The following is a 13872-nucleotide window of genomic DNA, read 5'->3' on the forward strand; positions in this document are numbered from 1 at the left end:
AGTCCTCGCGCAGCAGTCCCTCCCAGCTGCAGTCAGAGCATGAATAGCGCATGCGGGAAGCCGAAGCTGGCTTACATTTAGGGCGGGATGTAAATATAAAATGTTATTTGTCTAAAATAAATCACTGCACAAAAATAAATCACTGCATTTGACTCACACAGCCTCAGTCACGTAGTCACCTTGTCCACTGTGTGTGTGCCTCTCTGTGACATAAGCTAAACATCTAGCTGGCTCAGTCTAAACTGTACATTCAAAAATACAGAAAGGAGTGGGAATCAAACCCTGATTTTAAAGGCTGGTTGAAGCCGTTGATACACGGGCATACTGCCTGTATTGTAAGGCTGATTTCTACGCCAAACTTAGTGATGTAAAAAAACACATGACAACTCAAAAACATACTCAAAAGGCAAAGCCTTATAACAGTTCCACCCAAAACAAGCTGCCATTTATGGTTTAAAAAATTGACTCTGCAAAAAAGGCTGAGGCCACCATGGCATTAGCTATCGCTGAACATTGTTCCATGCTGGCATGTGATCACATTGGAGAAGCATGTAGAGCTGCTTTCTCAGACTCCAATGCTGCTACTAACTTCAAAATGCACAGGACAAAGTGCACAGAAATGATTAATGGTGTTCTAGCACCATACTTTCTGAAAAAGTTGGTCGCAGATGTGGGTGACCAGCGTTTCAGCCTCCTCCTCGATGAGTCCACGGATGTTAGTGTTTCTAAGTACCTGGGGGTTGTGATAAGGTACTTTAGTGACACCAAGCAGACTCTCTGGGGCTTGTTGAGTTGGAGGGAGGAGATGCCAAATCTATAGCCCGGGCTGTTGTGGCTTTCCTCGAGAAGTGTTGTCTTAAAAAAGAGAAACTCCTGGGGATAGGGCCTCTGTCTCTGTTATGACGAGGATTAACAATGGGATCCATAAAGTGCTGAAGGAGGAGTATGGCCTCAAATATCTGGTTCTTATTCACTGTGTGTGCCACTCTCTGCAGCTTGCTCATTTGTAGATCTAAACATATTTAGGGTGTTTTTTACTCACTTTTTGTCTCTCCCATGATGTTATTGCTCTCTCCTACAGCGTCCATCACAATTACATGCACATGACCAAATATGCAAATTAGGTGACGATGTCATTTAGCAACTTCTAGTGACTTTTAGGACAGCCAATAGCTACTTTCCTTACTGAGGAGTTGGCAACACTGTATCCAAGGTGTTCTCATCACGACACATTGACTTTTGGTGCGCGTGAACGAGTGCGCGCTCTTCGTTATTTTCCTTTTCTATTGAACAATGTTCTTTCCGTCTGAAATAGTGTCGTTTATTTACATATTAGGGTACCTGAGGATTGATTAGAAACATTGTTTGACTTGTTTGGACGAAGTTTACCGGTAGCTTTTTGGATTCCTTTATATGCATGTTGAAGGAGTGGATTACTGAAATCAATGGCACCAACTAAACTGACTTTTTGGATATAAAGAAGGACTTTATCAAACAAAATGAACATTCATTGTGTAGCTGTGACCCTTGGGATTGCAAACAGAGGAAGATCTTCAAAGGTAAATTATTTATTTTATCGCTATTTGTGATTATTGTGAAGCCGGTGCATGTTGAAAAAGTATTTTGATGTGGGGCACTGTCCTCAGATAATCAGATGGTATGCTTTCGCTGTAAAGCCTTTTTGAAATCTGACAAAGCGGTTTGATTAACAAGAAGTTAAGCTTTCAAATGATGTAAGACACTTGACTGTGTGCTCGATTTTATACATCTGTGAGCCATGGGTGTGTCTGAAATAGCCAAATATACTAATTTGAAGGGGTGTCCACATACTTTTATATATATTTGTCATTCTCAATCCAATCTCTGTTTTTTAGATAAATTAAACCCGATCTTTCCTGAATAAGTTCCTCAAACTTGTTTTGTTTTATGTCTAGATTATTCAGGGCTTCTGTTTTACATTTATCCACACCATTCATGTGCAATGTTAGATTTTCTATTTCTGCTGTAAGCCTTTTCTCTGCTGATCAATACTGTTTTTTGGGGGATGAAAATTGAATTGAATAGCATCTAAATACACACTTAAAGGCATACCATACTATATGTGGGTCCACTGAACCTGCAAAAAGAGTAGGATGTTATGAATTCCTTGATTTATTTTGTAAAGCAATGTCAGTCAACAAACCCTGGTTAAATTTCCAATATCCCCACACTCATTTAAAGTCTGTCATAGTTACTTGGAGGGCTATAAACTGATGGTATAATCGCATTCGATCCTCAACCCATACTTTTTTCAATTTTGGCACCATAGAAAAGGATACCAGAAAATAATCAATCAATCTGACTAGCTTGATTAACCTCTACTGGTGTCAGTAGAGGAGGTGTTACACCTATTGAAGTAATTACCCATTGGTAAATCTCCAGGTTATGATCTTGCAAATGTATGGAAGCATGCTAAACTGTGTCCTATCCCAAAAGACAACAAATAACCCATTACTACTGCCAATAGTCAACCAATTAGTCTACTCCCTTCACTCAGTAAGATATTGGAGGGTATTGTTAGTAGACATATATGGGAGTACATGGAAAAGAATGATCTGATTACAGCCAATCAGCATGCTTACCAAAACAAACATTCCACTACCACTGCGTTGGTTGACATGACTGACCAAAGGCTCAATGCTATGGATCATGGCAGGTTTGTGGGTGCACTATTTTTTTGATTTTAGTGCAGCATTTGACTTAGTGGATCCTAAAATAATTTTGACAAAATGATTGCATTATGGTTTTAAGGAGGTAGCATTGACTTGGGTATAGTCATATCTAACTGACAGGAAACAGTCCACCTATATCAATGGTTCATTTTCTTCCCCTCATGTTTTAAACTGTGGAATATCGCAGGGCAGGTAATTTGGGCCACTTCTTTACTTAATATATATACCTACAACCTTCCTTATGCCTTATCTGAAACTCAAGCTACTATATTTGCAGACGATACTACAATTTATACAGCAAGACAATCAGTTCAACAGGTACAGCAATCTCTACAAGTAGATTTGGAAAATATCAAGGAGTGGGTTTGCCGGTACAAACCTTTTTAAAACACCAAGAAAACCAAAGTTATGTTGGTCTGTTCCACCAGGAAAAGGCAAACACAGCATGGGATACATTTAAGTATGGGGGTGTACAAATTGAGGAAGTGGCAGAAGCCTAACTACTAGGAGTGCAGCTAGACAACTCCTTATCATGGTCGCCTCAAACAACTAATCTATGTAAAAAAAATATAAAAATAAATGCATGCATGATCAGAAGGATAGCTAAATATTTACTGGGAAAGATTCTTAAGCAAACAACCCAAGCATTAATTGAGAGTCAGGTGAACTACTGTTCTGTGTTCTGTGGACATGCATCAGCAAGTCAAATTAGGAGGCTGCAGATCGCACAGAACAAAGCAGCAAGGATTGTTTTAAAGGTGGAGATATGGTTCTTCTGTTGTAGTCATGCTCAATGCTCTTGGTTGGTCATCAATCAACAAGATAATTGAAAAAAACATGCTTATTATATTTCATAATATAAACCATTTAAATTGGCCAAACTCTATTCACAACAATATTCAGTTGGTAAGAGACAGATATTCAGTAAATACTAGGAATAGATTGTCCACCATCTCTGTGTTATCCAGACAGAAAAGAGAAATAGGCTAAATAACATTTCGATTTAGAGCAATAAAGAAATTGAATAATGTTTCTAAGCAAACCAGAAACCTTTCAATATATAAATTCAAACAATACTTTAAAAGCATTTAAATATAATACATAGGAAAGTTGTGCTGGACTATGGTAGATGAAGAATCAATCTATATTTTTAGACTGTTAGAGTATTTATCTGGTCAATATGTCAGTGTATTATGTCTGTTTGTAACAGTATATTATATGTGAAAATGTGATCGTACTATGAATTGTATTTTAATGCTCTTGGAAGATTAGTCCAAATGAGGACTAAAAGAGATTCTAATAAAATAATAAATAAATAATAATACAAAATAAAAATATATATCAAATCTACGGGATAGGTGTCCCTAAACTGGGACAGTTGTTGCTAATGTGCGCTAATGTGACTAGAATGACGCTGTATACAACAGCCAACTTTCTGTAGACATGTTTTATATGAGCAGAAAGCATAAGTTATATTTAATCTAACTGCAGTGTCCAATTAACAGTAGCTATTACATTGAAACATTGAAATAATACCATGCTATTGTTTGAGGAGAGTGCACAACAACAAAAAACCACAGTAATTGGTTTTGACACATTCACCTCTGAAGGTAAATAATGTACTTACATTCAGTAATATTGCTCTGATTTGTCATCCTGAGGGTCCCAGAGATAAAATGTAACATAGTTTTGTTTGATAAAATACATTTTTATGTTCAAATGTAGTAACTGGTGTCTACAGTGTGACCCCACTGCTGTCTCTGGCTCCACACCCACCCCGCTCAGCCAATTCCTGGCAGACTTGATACAAACTATTGTGCAGTAATGTAATTCTTCACTGGATCAGTAAGACTTTGCACACACACTGCTGCCATCTGGTGGCCAAAATCTAAATTACACATAGACTCCTATCTGAAAGCATGTCCTTTCTCTTGCCTTTCAAAGATGATGGAACACATTTCTTATAAATAAAACTCATGTTTTTTTGTTTGTATCATCTTTTACCAGATCTAATGTGTTATAATATCCAACATCAAATTCACATTTCCACAAACTTCAAAGTGTTTCCTTTCAAATGTTATCAATAATATGCATATTCTTGCTTCAGGTCCTGAACTACAGGCAGTTAGATTTGGGTATGTCAAATATCCGTCAATTCCAACGTGTCCATAATATTCGTAATCACTTTGAGCGCCAGGGTGAAAGTTGGTAGTATGATTGCCTTCACTCTCCATTGACTTACTTATAGCTAGTTTGTAGTCCCCTACCATTTAAATAGAGCTATTTGTATCTTGGAGACTAATTCGATTATTATAAATATTTTCTAAGAAGTTTGGATCATCATTATTCGGTCACTATAGATGTATCAGTCATAACTGTTTATCATCAAGTAATATATTCAAGGCAATCCATCTTCCTCGAGGATCTATATTAATGGATTGTACCTCAAGATCCAAATTGTTTTTGAATACGATCATAACACCTTTTGAATTTCTTAATATCAGCCAAACCATTGGAATTATAGCTATACTTACAGTGCATTCAGAAAGTATTCATAACCCCTTGACTTTTTCCACATTTTGTTGTGTTACAAAGGGGGATTAAAATAGATGTAACTGTATTTTTCTGTTAACAATGTACACATTGTCAAAGTGGAAGAAAACATTAGCAAAAAAAATCTTATAAATAAGAAACTACAATATCTTGATTAGATAGAGTTGAAGTAGGAAGTTTACACACACCTAAGCCAAATACATTTAAACTCAGTTTTTCACAATTCCTGACATTTAATCCTAGTAAAAATTCCCTGTCTAAGGTCAGTTAGGATCACCACTTTATTTTAAGAATGTGAAATGTCAGAATAATAGTAGAGAGAATGATTTATTTCAGCTTTTATTTCTTTCATCACAATCCTAGTGGGTCAAATGTTTCCATACACTCATTTAGTATTTCGTAGCATTGCCTTTAAATTGTTTAACATGGGTCAAATGTTTCGGGTAGCCTTCCGCAAGCTTCCCACAATAAGTTGGGTGAATTTTGGCCCATTCCTTCTGACAGAGCTGGTGTACCAAGGTCAGGTTTGTTGGCCTCCTTGCTCGCAAACGCTTTTTCAGTTCTGCCCACAAATTTTGTATAGAATTGAGGTCAGGGCTTTCTGACGGCCACTCCAATACCTTGACTTTGTTGTCCTTAAGCCATTTTGCCACAACTTTGGAATAATGCTTGGGGTCATTGTCCATTTGGAAGACCCATTTGCGACCAAGCTTTACTTCCTGACTGATGTCTTGAGATGTTGCTCCAATATATCCACATAATTGTCCTTTCTCATGATGCCATATATTTTGTGAAGTGCACCAGTCCCTCCTGCCGCAAAGCACCCCCACAACATGATACTGCCACCCCCGTGCTTCACGGTTGGGATGGTGTTCTTCGGCTTGCAAGCCTCCCCCTTTTCCCTCCAAACATAACGATGGTCATTATGGCCAAACAGTTCTATTTTTGTTTCATCAGACCAGAGGACATTTCTCCAAAAAGTACCAACTTTGTCCACATGTACAGTTGCAAACCGTAGTCTGGCTTTTTATGGCAGTTTTAGAGCAGTGGCTTCTTCCTTGCCTTTCAGGTTATGTCGATATAGGACTCGTTTTACTGTGGATATAGATACTTTTGTACCTGTTTCCTCCAGCATCTTCACAAGGTCCTTTGCTGTTGTTCTGGGATTGATTTGCACTTTTCGCACCAAAGTACGTTCATCTCTAGGAGACAGAACGCGTCTCCTTCCTGAGCTGTATGATGGCTGCGTGGTCCCATGGTGTTTATTCTTGCGTACTATTGTTTGTACAGATGAACGTGGTACCTTCAGGTGTTTGGAAATTGCTCCCAAGGATGAACCAGACTTGTGGAGGTCTACAATTATTTTTCTGAGGTCTTGGCTGATTTATTTAGATTTTCCCATGATGTCAAGCAAAGCGGCACTGAGTTTGAAGGTAGGCCTTGAAACACATCCACGGGTATACCTACAATTGACTCAAATTATGACATTAAGCCTATCAGAAGCTTCTAAAGCCATGACATCATTTTCTGGAATTTTCCAAGCTGTTTAACGGCACAGTCAACTTAGTGTATGTACACTTCTGACCCACTGGAATTGTGATACAGTGAATTATAAGAGAAATAATCTGTCCGTAAACAATTGTTGGAAAAAAAGTAGATGTCCTAACCGACTTGCCAAAACTAAAGTTTGTTAACAAGAAATTTGTGGAGTGGTTGAAAAACTACTTTTAATAACTCCAACATAAGTGTATGTTAACTTCTGACTTCAACTGTACAAGTAAGTATTTAACCCCCTGAGTCAACACATCTTAGAATCACATTTGGCAGCAATTATAGTTGTGAGTCGTTCTGGCTAAGTCTCTAAGAGCTTTCCACACCTGGATTGTGAAACATTTGCCCATTATTCTTTTTTAAATTCTTCAAGCTCTATCAAATTGGTTGTTGATCATTGCTCGACAACCATTTTCAGGTCTTGAATAGATTTTCAAACATATTTAAATCAAAACTAACTCAGCCAATTAGGAACATTTTCTGTCTTCTTGGTAAGCAACTCCAATGTAGTTTTTGGCCTTGTGTTTTAGGTTATTGTCCTGCTGAAATGTGAATTTATCACTGATGGAAAGCAGACTGAACCAGGTTTTCCTCTAGGATTTTGCCTGTGCTTAGCTCCATTCCATAAATGTTTTATCCTGAAAAACTCCCCAGTCCTTAACAATTTCAAGCATACCCATAACATGATGCAGCCACCACTATGCTTGAAAATATAGATAGTGGTACTCACTAATGTGTTGTGTTGGATTTGCCCCAAACATTCAACGCTGCGTTGAGACAATGATTATCGGTGCCCAAGCCATGCTCAGATAATTCCTACCATTTGTGTCGCTGAGTTGTCTTAGTGCTGCTGCAAATGTACATTGTCCCATGTGCGTTGGTACTCATAATGTAAGTAACCAAATGTATGTCCCTCTAACTCCCCTGAATGTCTCTGTCAAACCTACAGCTACTGTATGCAGTAATCATGCGCCTATGAACCTGAGTTACACTGTTAGCACTGATGTGGTTTGCCCTAGTAGGAAGTCCACTGTGTTTAGTTCACCCTGCAATATCAGCTGAAACATAAATATCACTGTTATGTCTACCTCTGATAAGCCCCCCAGTAAAGCAATATAAACAATCAAGAATCCCAGAAAAGTTCTAAAAATAGCCGACATTAACATATGGAGCCTGAGAAACAAGGTTAATGAAATCAATAACTTGCTAATAACAGATAGCATTCATAAACTGACTGTCGCTGAAACTCACTTGGATAATACCTTGGTAGCAATAAATGGTTTCAGTATCTTCAGAAGAACCAGGAATGCCAATGGCAGAAGTGTTGCCGTTTATGGTCAACGTCATATTCCTGTAATGCTTGTCAGATGCTGTTGAAGTTATATGGCTACAGATTCACCTGCCTCGATTGGCAGACGTACTGTAAACTGAGAAATCATGTAAATAAACTGAACAAAAAGAAGAAGAAACTGTACTATGAAATAAAGATAATAATTATATAAATAATGATAGTAAAAAGCATTGGAGCACCTTAAATGACATTTTGGGCAAAAATGCGAATTTGGCTCCATCATTCATTGAATCAGATGGCTCATTCATCACAAAACCCACTGATATTTCCAACTGCTTCAATAATATTTTCCATTGGCAAGATTAGCAAACTTAGGCATGACATGCCAACAGCAAATTCTGAACCTACACATCCATGCCTACCTGATCAAATTATGAAAGACAAGCATTGTAATTTTGGATTCTGTAAAGTGAGTGTGTAAGAGGTGAAACAATTATCAACAATGACAAGCCACCTGTGTCTGACAACTTGGATGGTAAATTACTGAGGATGATAGCGGACGATATTGCCACTCATATTTGCCATCTCTTCAATCTAAGCCTACATGAAAGTGTGTGCTCTCAGACCTGGAGGGAAGCAAAAGTCATTCCGCTACCCAAAAATAGCTCAAACAGCTGACCAATCAGCTTGTTACCAACCCTTAGTAAACTTTTGGAAATAATTGTATTTGACCAGATACAATGCTATTTCACAGTAAACAAATGAACAATATATTTTCAGCATGCTTATAGGGAAGGACATTCAACAAGCACAGCACTTACACAAATGACTGATCATTGGCTGAGAGAAGTTAATAATGAAACGATTGTGGGAGCTGTTTTGTTAGACTTCAGTGCAGCTTTTGACATTATTGATCATAATATGCTGCTGGAAAAACGTGTGTGTTATGGCTTTACATCCCCTGCTATATTGTGGATCGAGAGATACCTGTCTAACAGAACACAGAAGGTGTTCTTTAATAGAAGCCTCTCCAACATATTGCAGGAAGTCAGACATTCCCCAGGGCAGCTGTCTAGGCCTCTTACTTTTTTCAATCTTTACTAATGACCTGCCACTGGCTCTGAGTAAAGCCTAAATCTTGTAATGAATAATGTGGAAATTGAGCAAGTCGAGGAGACTAAACTGCTTGGAGTAACCATGGATTGTAAACTGTCATGGTCACAGGGCCGTTGTTATGGGCAGACCTTAGAGGTCTTGGCCCGCGATACCGTAACTTTTTGCCCGTCCAAATAAAATTTTGACCTTTTGACCCTATTGGGTCCAGCTTTAAATGATGTTCAGCTTATAAAGGCCTCATAAAGCCTTCACAATGCCTTCATAAGCACTACATAAATGTGTAACAAAGCACATATAACCATATGTCATGCTTTATAAATGGTTCACAAATGTGGCATAACTGTGTGACATAACCCACATGTCAAATGTGACATAACCCACTATGTCAAACACGATATACATTATAAAGGGTTACATGTTGTGCTGAAGGATGGCACATGCTCTAAAGTGAAGTCATGTTAGTCACATTATACCTAATCTCGTTCCCAGACTCTTCCGCCCAAATGCGCGGAAGGTCTGGTAGACCAACTCATCAAACTTGGCCTTCATTAGCCAACACAGAGTTCTGGGAGAAGCATTACTCATTGGCTTAATCTACCAATCAATCATCTCCCACAACACCTTCCCCCATGTGTCGTGTGCACCTCGGCAGTAAAGACTTTGTATTTGTAACTCTAATTGTGATAGTTTCCCCCAGAAGCGTGACACACGTTCCGTCAACGGAACAGTTGTAAATCATGCAGCCAATTACATCAAGAGCGCAGATTTTAGAGCAACAACAAATGTCGGTACATAGAAGTGTCTTAAATCGGCTGAAAGCTTAAATTCTTGTTGATATAACTGCAGTGTCCAATTTACAGTAGCTATTACTGCGAAAACAATGCCATGCTATTGTTTGAGGAGAGCTCCTAACAACAGAACACTTTTTTCAACGTGATAGGTTTGATGAATTCACCTCTGAAGGTGAAATGTGTACTTACATTCTGAAATCTTGCTCTGATTTATCATCCAAAGGGTCCCAGAGATAACATGAAGTGTCATTTTGTTAGATAAAATCCTTTTTCATATCCTAAAAAAGTCCATATAACACGCACAATCTATTTTGTATTTCCACTCGTTCAATTTGCAAACAAACTTGAAGGACTGTATCAATAAGCACCAATCGGGATCAAACAAAGCTAGCTAGATAGCAACTGAGCTGGGCTTTACGGGAGTATCCGGAAACCCCGTCTCGGTTGCAAAATGTAGGCGCTAACCTTTTGCAACAGCATGCCTTTTCCTTTTGGACACAACGTATAAGACTATTCAGAGTTATGAACGTATGAAAACTGGTTGTTTTGCAAATGTTGAACTTATAATATGGCTACTAATACTTGGAAAGCTAAATCAAAGTCCAAGTATACAGATTTGACGATAGTCTTGCAGAAAAATGGCATATGAATGCGAATGTCTCATTCACGATTTGCCCAAATGTACCTGGGGACTTGACACTAAAAGTTTTGTTGTTCAGTCATTTTTCAAGTTATCCATCCATGAAGCTTTGCACACTGCTTTCATCTTGTGGACACTATTGGAATTACAACCAGAGTGATGGCTATAACTATGACCTTTCTTTTGCATTTCAAAGATGGTGGTAGAAATGTTCTTCTACCAGATCTATTGTGTTATATTCTCCTACATTCAATTCACATTTCTACAAACTTCAAAGTGTTTCCTTTCAAATGGTACCAAGAATATGCATATCCTTGCTTCAGGGCCTGAGCTAGAGGCAGTTAGATTTGGGTATGTCATTTGGGCAACAAAAAAAAGAAAAAGTGGGCTATCCCTAGATTTTAAGTTGTAGTCCTTCTTCTTCTTGATGAAGCCATTAGCTAGCTAGCTAGCTAGCTATGTCCTTTGATAATTAGCTAGCTGGAAAGTAGGACATGTTTTTTTCCCCCTTGCATCCAGGGGGAATGGTTTCACTAGATAGCACAGCCACAAAGTCGAAATTTGATTTTTTTAAATTCAAGAAAACAAAACAATGCTTAATTTAACATTAGGTTAGGCATAAGGTTAGGACTGAGGTTCGAGTTAGGTTTAAAATACATTTTTAAGAAGAGGAATTGTGGAAATGGGCAGGGTTTAGCCATAATTATTACTTTGTGGCTCTGTTAACTAGTGAAGAACACAGGGAAGGTTTTTGCTAGCAAAGGACACTTAATATTTTTTTTCATTAACCTTTATTTAACTAGGCATTTCAGTTAAAAACAAATTCTTATTTACAATGACGGTCTACCAAAAGGCAAAAGGCCTCTTGCGGGGACAGGGGCTGGGATTAAAAAAAATATATATATATAATATATATATAGGACAAAACATACATCACGACAAGAGAGACAACATAACACTACATAAAGAGAGACATAAGACATAGCATGGTAGCAACACAACATGACAACAACATGGTAGCAACACAACACGGCAGCTGCACAACATGGTAGCAGCACAAAACAGGGTACAAACATTATTGGTCACAGACAACAGCACAAAGGACAAGAAGGTAGAGACAACAATACATCATGCAAGCAGCGACAACTGTCAGTAAGAATGTCAATGATTTGAGTCTTTGAATGAAGATATTGAGATAAAACTGTCCAGTTTGAGTGTTTGTTCTATCTCGTTTCAGACGCTAGCTGCAGCGAACTGAAAATACGAGTGACCCAAGGATGTGTGTGCTTTGGGGACTTTAAACAGCATGTGACTGGCAGAACGGGTGTTGTATGTGGAGGATGAGGGCTGCAGTAGATATCTCAGATAGGGGGGAGTGAGGCCTAATAGGGGTTTATAAATAAGCATCAACCAGGGGGTCTTGCCACGGGTATACAGAGATAACCAGATTAAAAGAGTATAGAGTGCAGTGATGTGTCCTAAAAGGACTATTGGTAGCAAATCTGATGGCCGAATGGTAAAGAACATCTAGCCGCTCGAGAGCACCCTTACCGGCTGATCTATAAATTATGTCTCCGTAATCTAGCATGGGTAGGATGGTCATCTGAATCAAGGTTAGTTTAGCAGCTGGGATGAAAGAGGAACGATTACTACAGAGGAAACCAAGTCTAGATTTAACTTTAAGGACAGCCTGATGACTAATACTTTACTCAGTAAGGTCACTCCCATATAATTCTAGGGTCACTACCAGTAAGGCTAACTTTGAATGGTTGATATCCCAGGCTTATATGTGCTGTCTGCGCAATAGCCTGGGGACGACATTATACCAAGAAACATTTATCTTGATGAAAGCCCCCAAAATAGGCAAATTGAAAGTGTCTTTCTTCTAGAACACCTCAGTCAAACAACACGCACACAACAATGTAATGAGCCATACCGTGTGATGCTGGGCCCAGTCAGGTCTTTGACACATTCACTCCCCCACTGAAAGATCAGCCACAACATGTTGGCACCATGGTAACAGGTTGTAATCAAGCCCTGGTCTCCAGCATGGGAACAGAAGAGGAATACCTGGTGCAGTAGTCTCAGATTGGACTACTCCAAATCATCTTGGCTCTAACACACACACACACGCACACACACGCACACACACACACACACGCACACACACACGCACACGCACACACACACACACACACACACACACACACACACACACACACACACACACACACACACACACACACACACTTTACAGGTCCATCAATCCATCTAAATATCTCTCACACCCTACAGTAACCTGTGGATCATGAGAGAACCGTCATAAATCCGCAGAATGTTTCTAACCTATTAAATGACACTTTTTTAAATTTAACCTTTATTTTAACTAGGCATTTATGTAGTGTCCTGTAATACTTCCTTTTGAAGTGAGACACATTCGGTCAGTCATAACACATCCATAAAGACTCTATATTGCATGACACTGTACTTTAAAGTCAGACCCCGTTGGTCATTTAGTTAATAAATAAAGGTTAAATAAAAATGTAAAATACAATTTATAATACATACATTAAATGCCTTGTGTCATATGACGCTGTACTTATAATAAAGTCAGGCACCATTTCCTGGTTGCTAAAATTCAAATCGTTTGTGTAATTTCAGTTGATGTGACAAAACAAACAATGCATAGTGTAGCGAATCATTATACATTCTAAACCGCTGTGAAATGTATTTTCAATAACCCAAAATATTGTATTTTCAGCTGTTTGAAGTTGGTGTACAAAACCGAAAGCAAAAGATGCAAAAACTAAACATAAGAAAGTGAAGCATAGAAATAGTGCACACAGAACATATCTCCCGCTTCTTAGACCTGCTTTCAATGAGAATGACAGATCGGGCCTCCCAAAAGTTACATATTGCAGCTTTAATGTAAACAGAAATGTATTAACACTTACTAAATTATCACTAACAGCTAAAACAAATAAAAATGTAAGTTTAAACTATACATTTCCTTTTATTTTTAAATGTTTTAAACAATATGAATACATAACATTTCAAAAAGTATTGCACCAGAACCTCCGGAAAATCCTTTAGATTCACATTCTTATATTCCTCTTTCATTTACAAATCTCATGACGTGACTATGAGACGTGGCTGTATCTAAGGGGATTTTTATTTTGTTGAGCCTGCTACCTAGTAAAATGTCATATTGGTATAGCT

At 38.3% G+C, this 13872-nt stretch overlaps 1 protein-coding gene across 1 annotated transcript in view; it reads right to left on the bottom strand.

Moving 5' to 3' along the window:
* The window catches only part of LOC139551760 (transmembrane protein 132C-like), a 214039-nt gene that overhangs the window by 51556 nt on the left and 148611 nt on the right, over positions 1 to 13872 (bottom strand). The window lies entirely within an intron of this gene.

This window comes from Salvelinus alpinus, chromosome 24, assembly GCF_045679555.1.
Source record: "Salvelinus alpinus chromosome 24, SLU_Salpinus.1, whole genome shotgun sequence".
In the NCBI taxonomy this organism is placed as follows: domain Eukaryota; kingdom Metazoa; phylum Chordata; class Actinopteri; order Salmoniformes; family Salmonidae; genus Salvelinus; species Salvelinus alpinus.